At 32.5% G+C, this 19,033-nt stretch overlaps 1 protein-coding gene across 1 annotated transcript in view; it reads left to right on the top strand.

Annotated features, from left to right (window-relative positions):
- LOC121391349 (opioid-binding protein/cell adhesion molecule-like) overlaps positions 1 to 19,033 on the top strand; it is a 65,225-nt gene that overhangs the window by 401 nt on the left and 45,791 nt on the right. The gene's annotated exons all lie outside the window — the stretch shown is intronic.

A 19,033-nucleotide genomic window follows, 5' to 3' on the forward strand; every position in this document is an offset into this window, starting at 1 on the left:
ACATAGTAGAGAGTAGATTTTAAAAACTAATAAATAAGTGCTTCTATCGGACAAAGTAATATCACTAGACATTATCAAAGTTATACATTAATAAACATACTATTATTATGATATTTAACACTTTACTAAATAATGAATGGGCATTGCTTTAAGTCACATGATATATTACTTATAATTATAAATATCTAATGTTATATGCTGTAGAAAATCTTGTAAAAGCCTTTTACCTTTCCTGAATCACTTTGTTAATACCTTTCTCTCTCTCTCTCTTTCTCTCTCAGTATCACCTGTTGGAAGTGTTACTGCTAGACCTATGACACAAAGCTTAATGCACTTTTCAACTGTTGCTTTGACTGTATGGCTAAAGGAGGTCCCGACACTATAATGCAATGGATCAAAGGGAGAAATCCATTATCTTCAATGGCTCCTCCATTAAATGTCACATCAGTTCTTAGTACACTAACTATTGTTGGTAAAGAGTCAAGATTAGTACTAGAGTCTATTGTAGGAGATGATGGAGGAGAGTATACTTTGTATAGCTATTAATGAAGCTGGATTTGATAATGACACAGTTACTCTTTATATTTTCCTTATGTTTACTAGGCAGCCTGAAAACCAATATGTTCAACTGGAGATACTGTGACTCTCTATTGTGAAGCTGACTCCTTCCCTCCACCTACTTATCAATGGGAGAGAAGAAATAAAAAATGAAGACAAATTTGAGGAAATTTCAGGAGAGACTAATACTAACTTGACAATAACTGATATTGAGTATGAAGTTTTTGGTGATTATCGCTGTGTTGCTACTACTGCAATCATTGATGAAACAGCTACCTCTAATACAGCAGTTATAACTGGTAAGTGTAATAATGTAAAGTTTATAATTTAATTTCATTATCTCTTTTAGTGTCTGTAAATGGCAGTGTTATAATTGATCCTGACTTTATTATAGTAGATAATGGTAGTAGTATCACATTCACTTGTTTTGCTAGAGGAGGTCCAAATAACACTTATGTTTGGGTACGATCCATGGATTTAGATCAATTACTTCAACCTGGTTCAAAATACTTACATTAGTCTGACATTCCACTATCAGTTAGTGATATATTGAATGAGTTATCTAATATAACTCTCACTACTGGAATGTCTTTCTCCTATATCTTCAATCAATGCTACACAAAATGGAGGACAATATAGTTGTGTTGTTATTAATGAAGCTGGTATAGATGCTAACACTACTACTTTATATGTACGACCTGATATTATACAACAACCAAAAACTGTCTTTACAGAAGCTAATGTTTCTGTCTCTCTCACTTGTTTAGCTGACTCTTATCCTCGTCCCCAGTATCATTGGCAAAAATTAAATATGATGAATGACCAATTTGAATTTGTTATGAATGCTAATGAATCTACTTTGTCATTTCCTCAGTAAATTATGAAGACTATGGTGTTTATAGATGTGTAGCAAATGCTGAAGGAATTATTACTTCTGATACTGCTGTTATTAATGGTATGTATCATTAAATGTTCCCTGATAGCCACATCAAAATTTAGTACTACAATTGGTTCATCAATTGTCTTTTTTTTTGATTTTTTTCTAGTTTCTCCTGCTGGGAAGTGTTTTTATATCTCCACAAATTGAGAACTCTTTTAAATGGATCTACATTCAATTTGACTTGTAACTCTCGTGGTGGACCCCTCAATTATTTTCGCTGGACATACTTAAGAACTGGAGAGGTGGTATCCATTGAGTCAGTTTTGTTATGAACTCACAAGTAATGTATATACTGGAGGACAATATGAATGCTTTGTATACAATGATGCTGTTAATGACACAGCCACTGCTATTGTTAATAGTGAGTTATACAGCAGTAGTATCACAGAATGACATACTAAGATTAATAATATAGAGTCCATAGATATAGAGTTAATACCTACTATAGTTTGTTAGGGAAAAAATAAAATTTGTTCACTATATCACTCCACATACCACTAAGAAAGCCAGTTCTTTATAATATATTATATATATATATTTATTTTTATATCTGTTAAACTAATTATATTATTAAAATGATATTCACTATTAAGTCCTATAATAATTGTTAAACCATTGATAGTATGATATTAGTCATTAATGTAAGGAACTCTTAGTAATAATAGAATCTATATACATCAGGGGCAGCTTTTCTAACTCAATTATTTATATCCTATAGTTGGACCAATCATCATTACTAATCCTACAAAGTATCAATGTTAGTATTGATATACATAACATTGTATTAACTTGTGAGGCTATTGGAGTACCTATCCCAATAAATTACCTGGACACACAATGGGACAGTCCTCAATTTAGATGGAAGATCAGGTGTCTTTGAGAAAGATGTTTCTGTAACCACTAGCACATCATTGGGTACAATAAGGAGTGAATTAACAGTGTTCTCAGCTCTTGCTAATAACCTGGTGGACTATTTTTGTAATGCTACTAGTTATGTTACTTTCTATCAGTCTATGATGAGTACAACTGCACTAGTACTTGTTCAAGGTAAGGTTAATGTGAACATGTACATATGTATTATCATACTTTACACTGACATGATCATATTTGATCCAAAACTAATGATAATTCTTATGATTATAAAATCTTGATTAATCAGATATAATTAATTTCAATCTGAAAAAATGTCATTTGTAGAAAGATGTATTACTGATAATGATGCTGCATTGATCTGTTATTATAATAGCTTATTGCCAAAAATGTATAATAATTAAGATTAATTACTCTCTCTCTCTCTCTCTCCCACTCAGCTGTTCCTGAGATTCCTATCAACCTCACTTCAAATGATCTCACCTCTCATAACCTCAGCCTGTCGTGGGTAGAACCTCATGATAACAATGCCCCTATACTTAACTACTTTGTTGTTTACACTGATCCTAATTTCTTGGGAGGAGTTCAAGTAACATTATCAGTAAATGGACCAGATCCACCAGAAGAGTTATTTATTGACAACTTACATCCAGGAGTAACTTATAGCTTTACTGTATTTGCTAATAATGAAGAAGGTAATGGTAGTTCCTAGTCAACCACTGTCTGTTAGAACACTAGAAGAAGGTATGTAATAGTAGTTCAGTACATATATACTACTAGGACACTTCTCTCTCCTCTCTCTTCTCTCTCTCTCTCTCTCTCAGTTCCATCTGGATATCCATATAACTTACAAGCTACAACACCAATGCCTACATCTATTCTTGTGACCTGGTCCACCTGTCTTACCAAATGAAACAAATGGCATTATAGTAAACTATACAATATTTGTTAATACAGATGTTCTCATTTGTGACAGCATTCAGTGTTGATATCAAGGAAAGCCACAACATTACAATATCAGTTTTATGGACTTCAAGAGTTTGTTAATCCACAGCTTCTCTATACTGGCTTCTACTGCTGTGGGAAAGGGACCTGCTAGTCCATTGGGTACTAACAGAACTGATGAAGCTGGTTAGTGACTCTCTTTCTCTCCTCTCTCTCCCTCTCTCTCTCAATTTCTTTTCATCATCCAATCCACTTATCTAGTTGACATTCTTCAATTACAAGCAAAAGTATTTTTATTTACTAGGAAATCATAATTCTATTGTTTATAGCAATAATAATAATACATCTTAACTAAACTAACTTAATCATTACTGCATACACATCCTCCGATGACAATACATGATAAGTGGTAAGGCTTTAATATAACACTCTCTTCCAACTCTCTCTCTCTCTCTCTCTTTCTCTTAGTTCCATCTGGATATCCACATAACTTACAAGCTATAACACTTAATGCTACATCTATTCTTGTGACCTGGTCACCGGTCCTTGCCAAATGAAACAAATGGCATTATTGTAAACTATACAATATTTGTTAATACAGATGTCTCATTTGTGACAGCATTCAGTGTTGATATCAAAGAAGCCACAACATTACAACATCAGTTTATAGACTTCAAGAGTTTGTTAATCATAGCTTCTCTATACTGGCTCTACTGCTGTGGGAAAGGGACCTGCTAGTCTAACTGTATCAAAAAGAACAGAAGAAGCAGGTAAGACTAAATTAAAATGTGTGTCTATAACAGTACTAAACTATCTTGTCCAATACATTTTAGTAGACATAAATCCTATACTGTTAGCACTATATATAGCAAACTGCTTTACTACCCACTTTCTATCATATCATATTTTATCTCTGCAGTACCAACCAGATTTTCCTCAAAACTTCACTGTCATTGGTAATACACCCAATTCCATATCTCTCTCATGGTCTCCACCCCCTATTCAGGACATTAATGGCATATTGACATGTACATCATTCGCTATAAGATAATTGAACAGTTGGGTGTGTGGTATAGATCCCTAGACATCAGCTGTTAATGTAATCTCATGTAGGTGGTTCCATTACTACTGAGACATTATGAACTTAGAGAATTACACTAAATTGAGATATCAATTACAGCTGTGACCAATTGGAGAAGGACCTACTATTACTTGATTCAAAGAACAGATGAAAATGGTATATAGTACAGTGAACAGGTTGAATAGAGAATATTAGTATTGGATGGATAGATAGATGGATACAACTAGTAGAAATAGTCATTGGGGGGAAAAATTAAATTTCTATTTTCATATAATAGTTCCTGGAGCTTCCACCTCAAATGCTCAAAGCTTTCACAAATACAACAACCAGTATCTATATCACTTGGATTGCTCCACCCCTTGATAAGAGATACGGTATTATAGACATTTATGAGATCCGATATGGGGAATATAATGCTGCCAGTAAACAACTAAAGGATGGAGTACACCTATAACACTTGTCAATACCACAGATAACACAACATTAACTATGACTATTTTTAACCTTCAAGAAGCGCGGACATATGGTTTTCAAGTGAGAGCATTATACAGTTGGCCCAGGTCCTTTTACAGATATTGTCCACTAATACTACATTCATCGCACGTAAGAGAGAGAAATTAATATTTTGTTGCATTGTATATCTGGTTTTTAAGACATGAATATTATTTTTGTTCACATTCAACTATCTGTGAGCTAATGTAAGAAGTGACATTGTTAGTAGATGTATGCACTAAATATAATAGTCTTCTTTTTGCCTACATGTCCTGTAGATAAAATATCTATTTTTAGATTAAGTATAATGTATAAGACATTAAGACTGTGTGTAATTAAGCTCTTTTACAGCCCCTACAGTCGCTCCTGGTAATCTCGCAATTGCATCATTGAAACCCACATCAGTTACATTGTCATGGGAACCTATTCCATTGGATGACAAAATGGAGATATCTGATCTACATAGTCAATATATTATCATAACATTGATGGACACAGGTGGAGGTCATAGAAAAAGGGATACTAACACACTCAAGGCATGTCTAAGTGCAGCTGGTGTAGAGCCTAGTTTATAATATATCTGTTCCTGGTAATACGACAAGTGTAAACTGTCACTGAACTAAGTTAGAGTTTTTTTATTACTGCCAGTTTTGTTGTGATCAATCCAATTATATTTAACCTTCCTTCAAAATATTTTTTTGGTTCCATAGTTCCATTTGCTCAGTACAGTTTCAATGTCACTGGAAAGACTAGTGCAGGTTTAGGACCAACATCATCATCGTTTTCTTTTTTACTCCTCAGGGAAGTGAGTTTGTCTGTCTTAGTTAATATGGAGTCTATTATATATATATATATATGTTCATTCTAGTTCCTACTGTGCCCCAAACTGGAATCATTACCAGAATAAGTTTCTACAACATTAAACATAACATGGAGTCCACCAATATGTGACAATGGCCTCCGAATAGGATATACAGTAAGTTCACATCATAATATTTTTATAATTCTTTTGTAGGTTGTATATGAATCTGTACCTTTTACACATTTAATTATATTGGACAATATGGTATACCACACACCCATCGATGTGTCTTGGGATACTAAATCCTTGACAGTTACTGATTTAACTCCACACTCACAGTATCGTTTCATTGTCTATGCTCCGTACTGAGGCTAATGGACTTGACTTTAGGTCATCCAATAGAGCTCTTTTTGGGAATTACTGAAGTACATGTTGATGGTATGAGTTTAATTGTAGTTATCAAATGTAGTGTGCTGAAATCCTTTCATTTTGTGAATTAAATAATTATGTTTATCATAAGTCACTGCCAATGCATTAGTATTTTTAAGATATGTGTATTCATTTGATTTCTACTAATTCTCTTTAGATTTCATCAGCATAATATTATACTTCCCAACTATACCCACTGCTGGTTACCAGTTCACTGGGGTCATATGTAATATCAGTGTACCTCAAGGACTGAGGTACAAATCTAGTGCAGTAAGTATTGGATTTCTGATCGAATAGAGAAGAAAGAATTGAAGTAATTAACCGTAATGCTGCTTGAATGGAAATGTAACTAAGAAGTTGGTAATGTTTTCTTGAGTACTCTGACAAGCAATCCAGTGAAAACATCTGATGGTAGAAGATATTACTGTTCAGTAATATTTAATGATTTAAATGTAACTTTTCAGACTTTTACTACCATCAGTGTGTTTTTTCAAAAGTAAGGTTTATTTGTTATACATTCAAACATTATTTTTATGAATCTACAGTCCCTCACCCAGTATGGTTATCATACATAGTCCTTCAAATAGTACATTTTTAGCAAGTACTAACTTTACCTGACCTGTATTGGTATCTACCCAGTTGTAGTGGACACAACAGTGTCAGCTACTGTAGTCTGGTTTGATCCTCATGGCAATACTATAACTTGTTGAATCACGACGTATGATCACTGATGTTAGAAGTAATGGAAATAAGGAGTGTGAGAGTACACTAATAGTGTTCAACCAATTGATACTGGAGATCATAATAGTAACTTTAATGACACTGGAACATTATACCTGTCAGATGACAATCAGTTTCAAATGATCCTTTATCATTAGTGGAATAAACAATGCTACTTGACACGATTTCTGTACAAAGTAAGTAACATTTAGTTTTTCATAGTACTAATTTGATCAGATATACCCTTTATATTGTTTAAAATCAATCCATTTTTTAAAATTTAGCTTATCTGCTCCTCCAAGAAATTTCATGAACACAACCTTCCTTGCACCTAGTGTTACATTAAATTGGGACCCCCAGATCAGTAGCAAAGACCAGTAGGATACACTTGACTTTTAACAAACCAAAGGACCTAGAGTCTCTGGATGACAGCTACTCAGAGTTCTCTAGAGACACACATTTACTATTCCAGTATTAAGTTACCATTTACTCAGTAACACTTGTAGAGTGTCATCTATTAATGTTGTGGTGAAGGACCAGCTCAACAATATACATTCGAAACAGCTCACGATAGTAGGTGTCATGACAACAATATCAATTTTTATTTTCCAATAGGACCTGAGGATGCTCCTCAAAACTTCATTTCTCCTCCAACCAAGACTGATGATAACATTTACCTGGAGACATCCATCTACTCCTAATGGAATTATTCCAAACATAGATTAGTTATTGTAGTTAATGTAGGAGCTGACTTATTAGAAGCATTACTAGACTAGTTGATGTGACCCCAAATCAAACAAGTTGGATCTATCCTGTTGATGGATCTTCACCCTATCAAAATTACACTGCTACTGTTTCAGCTACTACAGTGTTGGATATGGACCTAGTGCTACTATTAAAGGAAGAACTGATCCTGATAGTAAGTATGTATCATTTTGTACTATTCCCTTTTACATACATTTCTCTAGTATCATCTGAACCAGTTCTTATTGTTATACCAGTTATTCATTAGTAAAATCTTTGTTTGCTAACCCTATACCAGTAGTTAATGACACTGCTGTTAACCTTACTTGGTCTCCACCAATCACAACCTAATGGATATATTAGTAGTTTCTAAGTAACGATATCACTGGTGTAGTTATAATGTCATTAACAGTTATAACTGATCCTCAATGGAATACTTACACACAAATTATTGGAGGACTTACGTAATCCCTATGCATTACTAATTAGTAAATCTATTGTCCTCCAAGGTCCATGTGTCCCTTACTATAGAATCAATTAGAGCAGTCATTAAACTAGGAGAATTCACATTACATCATTTACTGTCTTCACTAAAACTGAAAGTAAAAATCCTTGTCTATTTTCTTATCCTATTATTGGCACATATATAGCGTCCTTTGATTTCACCATATGATATTGCAATCACGGAGGTCCATCTGATGGTAAACTTCTCTTTACAGTGTAAGGAGACAAGGTTTCACTAGAAGAAGCTCATGGTTTCTTTGAGTATATTACTAGTATTTATATGCTTCAATAGTAGACTTAGACAATCAAGTGACTAAACTGTAACATGTCCCATTTAATAAGACCTCTAGCAATGATAACGACTGGTCTAAATCCCTCAAGTTACCATACACACTTACTATGATAATATCATTACAAAATGAAGAGAGGAGTAAGGTATACAAGGACGCTACAGCATACCACTACATATTTTTGTCACATGTTAAGGTGCTTGCTATCCCATACAATCGGAGTACTAATGTTTTAATTAACATTCCGTAACACACGTCCATTGGTTACCTTCCTTAACTGACGAGAGTTTCTAATATTTGGATTAATAATTAGTCTAGCATGATTAGTGTCGACACCTTGATAGTTATCGTGGTATTAATACTTGCTTTTTTAGCCTTTGGTTATCTATTTCACAGAAAAAAAATTATCACAGCTAATATCAGAGTAAGAAACTAAAAATTGTGTCAATTAATCGCTACACACCATAGTTCAAAGAAAGAGGATTAATTGCCAATACTGCCAGTCCCGGTACAGCCTCATTTAAAGGGTTACTATTATATTGATCCATGTTGACATACTAGTCCTCTTTTTTGTAGTACTTTAGAGCCATTAATATGACTATCTACCTGATTTAGAGTATGAGAACACCAGTAGTCAATGTTACATGAAACTCAGCAGTGAACCAGGAACTTGCAAATGAGCCACCATATAAACAGCCTGATAATATGGAGAACAATACAATGATTCGATGATAATTATCTTTATAAGGCAGAATATTTAAAAAGGGATCTCACCAACTCAGCAATGTCTAATGCAGCTGGTGTAGGCTAGTTATATATATCTGTTCGTATTACGACCAGTGTAACTGTCCCTGAACTAGTGATTTTATTTACTGCCAGTTTTGTTGTGATTCAATCCCATATATTTTAACCTTCCTTCAAAATCATTTTTGTTCCCATAGTTCCATTTGCTCAGTACAGTTTCAATGTCACTGGAAAGACTAGTGCAGGTTTAGGACCAACATCACATCCATCGTTTTCTTTTTCTACTTCCTCAGGGAAGGAGTTGTTCTGTCTTAGTTAATATGGAGGTCTATTATATATATATAGATATGTCATTCTAGTTCCTACTGTGCCCCAAACCTGGATTCATTACCAGAATAAATTCTACAACATAAACATAACATGGAGTCAACCAATATGTGACAATGGCCTCCGAAATAGGATATCTACAGTAAGTTCACATCATAATATTTTTTATAATTCTTTTGTAGGTTGTATATAATCTGTACCTTTAACACATTTCATTATATTGGACAATATGTATACCACCACCACCCATCGATGTGTCTTGGGATACTAAATCCTTGACAGTTACTGATTTAACTCCACACTCACAGTATCGTTTCATTGTCTATGCCGTCGTACTGAGGCTAATGGACTTGACTTTAATGTCATCCAATAGAGCTCTTTTTGGAATTACTGAAGTACATGTTGACGGTATGAGTTATTGTAGTTATAAATGTAGTGTGCTGAAATCCTGTCATTTTTGGTGAATTAAATAACTTATGGATTATCATAGTCACTGCAATGCATTAGTATTTTTAAGATATGTCTATTCATTTGAATTTCTACTAATTCTCTTTAGATTTCACAGCTAATATTATACTTCCCAACTATACCATTGCTGGTTACCAGTTCACTGTCATATGTAATCTCAGTGTACCTCAAGGACTGAGGTACAAACCTAGTGCAGTAATATGGAGTTATGATCTGAATAGAGAAGAAAGAATTGAAGTAATTAACAGTAATGCTGCTTTAAGAAATGTAACTAGAATTAGTAATGTTTTCTTGAGTACTCTGACAATCAATCAGTGAAACACTCTGATGGTAGAGATATTACTGTTCAGTAATATTTAATGATTTAAATGTAACTTTTCAGAACGTTTACTAACATCAGTGTCCAAAGTAAAGTTTATTTGTTATATCATTCAAACATTATTTTTATGAATCTACAGTCCCTCCACACCCAGTATGGTTATCATACATAGTCCTTCAAATAGTACAGTTTATTGCAAGTACTAACTTTAACCTGACCTGTATTGGTACACTACCCATGTAGTGGACGCAACAGTGTCAGCTACTGTAGTCCTGGTTTGATCCTCATGGCAATACTATACCTGTTGAATCACGACGGTATGATCACTAATGTTAGAAGTAATGGAAATAATGAGTTTGAGAGTACACTAATGTTTCTACCAATTGATAATGGAGATCATAACAGTAACTTTAATGACACTGAAACATATACCTGTCAGATGACAATCAGTTCAAATGATCCTTTAATCATTAGTGAATAAACAATGCTACTGACACGATTTCTGTACAAAGTAAGTAACATTTAGTTGTTTCATAGTACTTAATTGATCAGATATACCTTTATATGTTTTTTAAAATCAATACATTTTTTTTAAAATTTTGATAGCTTATAGCTGCTCCTCCAAGAAATTTTCATGAACACAACCTTCCTTGCACGTAGTGTACATTAAATTGGGACCCCCCCAGATCAAGTAGCAAAGACAGTAGGATACAACTTGACTTGTATACAACCAAAGGACCTCGAGTCTCTGGACTGACAGCTACTCAGAGTTCTCTAGAGACAACATTTACTATTCCAGTTATTAGTATACCATTTACTGAGTACACTTGTAGAGAGTGTCATCTATTAATGTGTGTGGGTGAAGGACCACTACACAATATACATTCGAAACAGCTCAAGATAGTAGGTTCATGACCACAATATCATTTTTATTTCCAAATAGGACCTGATGATGCTCCAAACAAAACTTCATTTCTACTCCAACCAAGACTGATGTAACATTTACCTGGAGACATCCATCTACCTCCTAATGGCAGTATTACCAAACATAGATTAGTTATTGTAGTTAATGTAGGAGCTGACTGTATTAGAAACCATACTAGACTAGTTGATGTGACCCAAATTACAACATGGTATCTATCACTGTTGATGGATTCTCACCCTATCAAAATTACACTGCTACTGTTTCAAGCTACTACAGTAGTTTGGATATGGACCTAGTGCTACTATTAAAGGAAGAACTGATCCTGATGTAGTAAGTATGTATCATTTACTATTCCCTTTTACATACATTTCTCTAGTATCATCTGAACCAGTTCTTATTGTTATACCAGTTATTATGAGTAATAATCTTTGTTGCTAAACACTATACCAGTAGTTAATGACACTGCTGTTAACCTTACTTGGTCTCCACCAATCACACCTAATGGATATATTAGTAGTTTTATAATTATAGAAATCACTTGTGGAGTTATAAATGTCATTAAACAGTATAACTGATCCTCAATTGAATACTTACACACAAATTATTGGAGGACTACGTAAGCCTAATGCATTACTAATTAGTAAATGTATTGTTCCCACAGGTCCAGGTGTCCCTTACTATATATTCAATTGGAGCAGTCAATGAACTAGGAGAAGGTAATATCACATCAGTTACTGTCTTCACTAAAACTGAAAGTAAAAATCATTGTCTATTTTCTATTACTATTATTGGGCATATATATAGCTCCTTTGATTTCACCATATGATATTGCATCACAGAGGTCATCTGATGGTACTTCTCTTTACATTGTATGGAGAAAAGTGTCACTAGAAGAAGCTCATGGTTTCTTTGAGTATATTATAGTATTAGATGCTGTCAATAGTAGACGTAGACAATCAAGTGATATAACTGTACATGTTCCATTTAATAAGACATACTATCAATGTACTGGTCTAAATCCTCAATTAACATACACACTTAATATGAGAATAGCCGTAAACAAAATGAAAATGAGGAGTAAGTATAAAAGGACCTACAAGCATACCAATAAGATTTTGTCACATGGTAAGTGCTGCTATCCATAAATCGTATGTAACTAATGTTTTATAACATTCAGTAACAACATCATTGTTACCTGCATTTACTGACGACGAGAGTTCTAGTATTGATAATAATTAGTTAGCAGTGATGAGTGCTATAACATTGATAGTTATAGTGGTATTAATACTTGCTGTAGCCTTGTTATTATTTCAAAGAAAAAAATATCAAATCTAATATCAGAGTAAGAAACTAAAAATGGTGTCAATTACTTGCTACACACATAGGCAAAAAAAGGAGGATATTGCCATGACTGTCAGTCCAGGTTACAGCCATACGTTTAAGGTTACTATTATATTGATCAATGTCGACATAATATTCTCTTTTTGTGTAGTACTTTAGAGCCAGTATATGACTATCTACCTGATTGTATGGAGTATGAGACACAGTACCAGTAGTCAATGTACCAGTGGCTACAGATTCAAATGTTAACACAACACTTAATGAAACTCAGCAAGTGGAACCAATGAACTTGCTAAATGAGCCACCATATGAAAAACAGCCTGATAATATGGAGGAACAATACAATGATAGTCGATGATAATATATCTTTGAATACAGGCGCAGAATATATTTAACCAAAACAACCATAAATCTCAACATTTTGAACCTATACATTCATATTTTAATAATGATAAGAACATGATAATTAACTGAAATGTGCTTTTGTTATTAATTAGATATTATGTACTTTTACCCTTACATGCTTAGTTACCTTTAGTTACCATGCATGTTTTTCCTCATATAAATTGTGATGCTAATTTGAAGTAATTTCTTTATAAACATATGTATCTCAGTATTGTTTTTCTTTTTTTCTTGGTTATAAAACTGGCAGACATTAGATCAAGGCACTAATCAATACTACAGAGGGGATCTCAAAATGAAGATGGAACTGTTAAATTTCAACACAAAAAATGTATAATATAATAATATTTATTTATAATAACAAGTACACCTTAATAATTATAATAAGATCCATCTTTTAACATGTACATCATATAAATATTCACTGTTATTCCAGATCAAAGAAAAAAAGACAAAAATTCCAACAATATACAGACAGAACTAATATACAGTACTTTATTCTGACTTATAATTAGTTAATAGTATTATATATATCTATTTTTTTTAATAGTTTATAAAACTGACTATATGTCAGGAACAATATTTAAACTGGAAGGAACAGATCTCTGTTACAATAGATACCCAAGTAGTAACTATACTAATAATATGGTGAAAGTAAGTATAGCTGAAATATAGGATGAAATACAAAGACATTATTCACTGTAAAGAGATCTTGTAGTAGTAGATCAGTACTGTAATGTCATATGGCTGTATAATAGTAATAAAGTTTTATGTGCAGCTGTATATATAGTTACTTTACTCCTAATTCTGAACTACGTAATCATACCTTGAGAGTAATATGCTATTGAGGAAAAAATTGATGACACGCAATTAACATTGCAAGGAGTAACACCCCACACATTGCTGTGCATCTTGACTGATGGAGTCCAACTGTTTGGATTGAGATTTCTGTACGAATAGCGCTATCTCTCTTTCTATATCACATCTTTTGAACCACTATCCTGTAAGTTGATTATCTTAAGTTTGATTTAAACTTTGTTTATTATATATTATATTTATATAAATAAAAAAAATATAAAACAAAAATGAAAATGAGGAAATATAGTGATGACAATCAGCTATAAAAGTGTAGAAACAGATAGAAATGAACAAATGAATCATACATAGAGTATCCATACATTTGTTATTAGTTCATTATGCTGGTGTCATGGATGGATTATTAGCACAATTCAAAAAATAATTGATTTCTAACATTGTATATTAGTAACATCCTAACAGTCGACAATCATATGGTAAATTCAACTTGTCACTGGATATATATAGATTAAAGCAATCAACCAAAGCTACAGAGTAACTTTGTTGTTCCTTATCATAACTTTACTCATGACAGCTATTACAGGAACATTTCACTATATGCAGGGAATAATACCCCACATATGTGACGGTACATGAAAGATTGATGGAGTTCAGACATTTTGGATCAAGTCTTTCACAGATAGTGCTATCTCTCTTTTTATTTCATGTATTTTTTATACCACTATCTAGTAAGTTAATTTATTAAACTTAATTTAAATAAATAATGAAGGAATGACAATGTAAAAAATGTAGAAACAAAGGTTTGGATGAATCATCATCCATTCAAAAATTTTATATATCATTAAACATAGCTATGTCATTGTTATCCATTACATGTATATGTCATTCATGGATTGTCTTGAGTGGTATTTGGTATTCAAGTTCTGGCATATACGGTATATTCAGCTAAGATGGAAGATTAAGGGCTAGCTACTTATATATTTTAATATAATAATATCCTGTTAATTCTTAGCATTCATCAGTCCTTTATTATTAATGATGTTTTCAATAATCATTTTATTTTAGTGGACTCATGTCTTTTATTGCAACTTTGTTTGTAACTCCAGGTCAAGTGCCTGTGATATATAGATATTAATTATAATACAATGAAATAATTAATAATAATAAAATGGCACTGGTCTATTGTTTAAATAGACCTACTCATTTTAATTTTAAAAGGGCTGCAGTGAGAATTTTTGTCAAAAGAATTCCGACTTGTCAAATATCACAAGTTTAATGTACTAATTAACCAGGTTAAGTCAGTCTTACAAACATATCTAGAGGTTGGATTTTCCTCACTAGACTAGTATACCAGGTTAGTGCGCTAACTTTGTGACATTTGATTTGATGTGTACGTGTTGCTGAAAATTATTTTGACAGTGCAACTTTTAATAGTTTTAATTAGAGAGACCATTGCTAATAGTGGAATTCCTTTTAAGAGGTAAACTATTTAGTTACCCACATGTTGTAAGTTAAATGGTTTAGTGGCACTATGAGCTTCACTTAATACTATTCCAATTTGCTACCATGAAAGTTTGACTTGCCCTATCTCCTAGAAGGAGAGAGTGTAGTGTATGAACTCTTATCATTTATGTATTATTATTATTCATAGTCATATTGTCCTAGTGGTGTCTAACTTATATATATGACTTATTTATTCTATTGTGTTTCTACTATTATTATTAAAGAGAATGTTTGTCAATCAATTAAACCTATAGTAAAAAAGCAATACAGTATCTATCCATTCATCCATCCATATATATATATATATATATATATATATATATATATATATATATTATATACATATCTAACTGTTAAACTTGATTTAAACCATATATGGATATATACAAGTTACAAGCACATAGTAAATTATTTGTTGCAATAGAGTAAACATCACATACAGTTTTCATTACTGATGTAGTAAATTGTACTAGGAAATTTACTATTAGATAATATTGATTAAAAGCTACAATGTAGCTTTGATGTTCTTTATACTCACGAAGGAAGGATCTCTGGACCAGAGCATATAGACTCGTAAACCTGCAAAAATTTTGCAGGTCATAGACATGCTCATGAACTTACTAGCTCTTTTTTTATTAACACCTATTCAACTTGATTCAAGAAAGGATAATCAACTCCTTGAAGCTGCTCGAAACTCTGCTCTAAAGCAGAACATGACACGAGGCAGAGAGCTACTTAGTAAAAGGATGAATTCATACACTCTATTAAACACAATCTCAGGTCCTCGAAGAATGCATTGTCCACGTCCTGCTTATACAGTCTTGTGCACTTGTCCCAGACCCTAAGTAAAGAGGCGGCAATGCCAGACTATCTGTTTTTTTTTTTAGAGTGCAGGGAATAACAACACCCTCCCATGCTTTTAACAGAGTACATTGATGGATTCCAGCCACTCGGGATCAAATCTTCTAGGGAATAGTGCTATCTCTCTTCTTGTTTCATATATTTTTATTTTAAATGGCTATCCTATAAGTTGATTTTATTAAAGCTTGATTTAAATAAATATATGAAGAATGATAATGCAAAAAGTATTATAAAAGGTATAAAAAGTAGTTATAAACTGGTAAGTATAGTAATGTAGCGTTTTAAAATGATTGTCATTATCTGTTCCATATAGTGTCTGCAAAACTTTTTGTATTGAAATAATCATGTGCCATATTTTTTCATGTTTTCTTCCTTACTGTGTTATTAAACTATAGCTTATTCTTCCCAAAAAAAGGCAGTATTTCTATTTTTTTTTTTTTTTTTTATCTGGGGACAGAAAAGCCTCAATGTATTATAGGGAACATTTTGCTGATCTGTAAATAGTCTAGTGTTGCCACCCTTTCGCTTTAGAGAGGAAGGGTCTCTGTTCAAGAGAATATAGGACTTGTTACAACCTGCAAAAATCTTGCAGGCTATAGACACGCCTCATGAAACTTACACGTCCTCCTTTTTACGAGGTAGTACTAATTAGTAAAATGATGATCTGTGCTTCTATTTGAAATATATTACCACAATCAGTGCATATCACACAGGCGTTTTGAGTTTTTCACTCCATTAACACAATCTCAGCTCTAAGAGTGCTCTACCCACTTCTGCTATATGAGTCTTGTGTGCTTGTCCTCAGACCTTCCTTTCTAAGTAAAGGGACAGCAATGCCAAAACTAATCTGTAACATGGCAGGAAATAACACCCCACAGCGCGTTTATCAGTATATAAATGATTGGATGGATTCCAGCTTAGACTTCTCGGCTTTTCTCACCAAGTATTCTGTCAATTTTTCATTTGATAAGTGCTATCTCTCTTCTTGTTTCATATATTTTTTAAGCCACTATCCTGTAAGTTGATTTTATTAAGCTTGATTTAAATAAAATAATGAAGGAATGTTAATACAAAAAAATGTAGAAACAAGTTAAGGTATTGATGAATCATCATTCATACAAAAAATTTTCCATGCAAACATTTATTTAACAAATAATGTTATTATAGTTTTTAATACTTAATTAGCTAAAACTAAAGGGGTTTTAATTTTAGTTATAATTAACTAAAACAACACTAAATATTAGACATGATATTAAGTGAAGCTACAATGTCACTACACTTATTTAACTTATAGCATGTGGTAGCTAAATAATGTAGTTACCTATTGAAATGATTCATTTTTACTACATAGCACAAACCTATAGAAAGTGTACTAAATGAATTATCCATACATAGCACAAATCTATAGTAAAGTGTACAGATACATGTGGGATAATTTGGGAAAATATTAAAAGGGATCAAACAGTTACTGAATTTTTGTTGAAAAAAACAATTATGTTGTTGTAATAGTATAATAAAATAAGCCACTTATATCATTTAACTTACAACATGTGGTAATTAAATACCTCTTGAAAGGAATTCTCATACTTAAAAATGTCTCTAGTAAAATATTAAAGCTACATAGTCATGCGAACTTCAGCAACACATCAAGTCTTACCTCCAAACATTGTAAATGAAGAATAGAATAAGTCATTAATAGGCCCACACACTCACATCCATGGATGAAATGACGACGTTTATAATAAATTATGAAGGATTTATCCACAGTTGCAGAAAGAGTTCTCGCTATATCGTTTAAAAATAAGAATTAGCTATTTTTACAATTTTTGTCAGGAGGTCTGTATTTAATCATAGTTATTATTATATTAACTTTTAGGTTATTAAATATTATTATTCATTTAGTTAATATTTCATCAATGTTAGGTTCTTTATCTGATTTGGTTTTTCTTGATCTTGGGACACAGGGAGAATGAGTTTAATAATGTTGATGATGATGAAATAGACTTATCAGGACTACCTTCAAGTTTTCATTTTGGAAAACAAAATTTCAATACTTCATATGTGAGACTTAGTCACTATTACTTTTCAGTAAATATTAATGTTTACTTGATAATACAGATAAGCTCAAATGGTCTACTCAGCTTTGGCACACCATTTAGCAGTACATGAAGCTAGATCATTTCCATGTCATCAGCAGTATTGATAGCTCCATTTTGGGATGATATTCATCTATCTTCATACAGGGATTGCTAAATATGGAATAGTCAATCCAACAAATAACCCTAATATTATCGATGAAGTGGAAAAATTTTTGGAAACTAAATCAAAAATGTTGTGTTAAAGTTAGATTGGTTTTTAGTAGCAAAGTGAAATGTTTTTATCTGTCCATTTGGAAACATCGATTGTGTTCAAGTACTTATTGCTTACTCTATATAAATTATACATGACTATTTTTTTGTTTACAGACAAAACATTTCAGGTTGTGATTGCATCTCAGGATCAACTTCCTATTCTATATTTACCTATAAATGTGATCTATTGCAATGGGCTAGTCACAATACAACAATTGGTTATAGGATGGACCTGACTATTTTGAAAACCATCCATATTCTAGAACATCAAAAGTTACGGACATTGACTGTCTCAACTATCCATCATCTGTGTGGTCAAATGTGGTTATAATCTAGATAATAATGGTAAACATATATAAGCACAAATCTAAATGTTTTTTTTCTGTGTGTATAATATCGTAAACTAAATTATATATCACTTTTTTATATAGGATCTGGTTTAGTTTAGTATAGATGGTAAGTTATTAAAGATGTTTACAGATATATTATTAATAAAACTATATCTATGATATAGCTCTATATTAGTTCTCATCCTGTAGCTCCTTCCTTTGCAATACCTACTCCAACTAATACACTTGGTAAGACAAAATCAAAAAGCTCA

The sequence above is a fragment of the Gigantopelta aegis genome, unplaced genomic scaffold (assembly GCF_016097555.1).
Source record: "Gigantopelta aegis isolate Gae_Host unplaced genomic scaffold, Gae_host_genome ctg2167_pilon_pilon:::debris, whole genome shotgun sequence".
Lineage (NCBI taxonomy): Eukaryota > Metazoa > Mollusca > Gastropoda > Neomphalida > Peltospiridae > Gigantopelta > Gigantopelta aegis.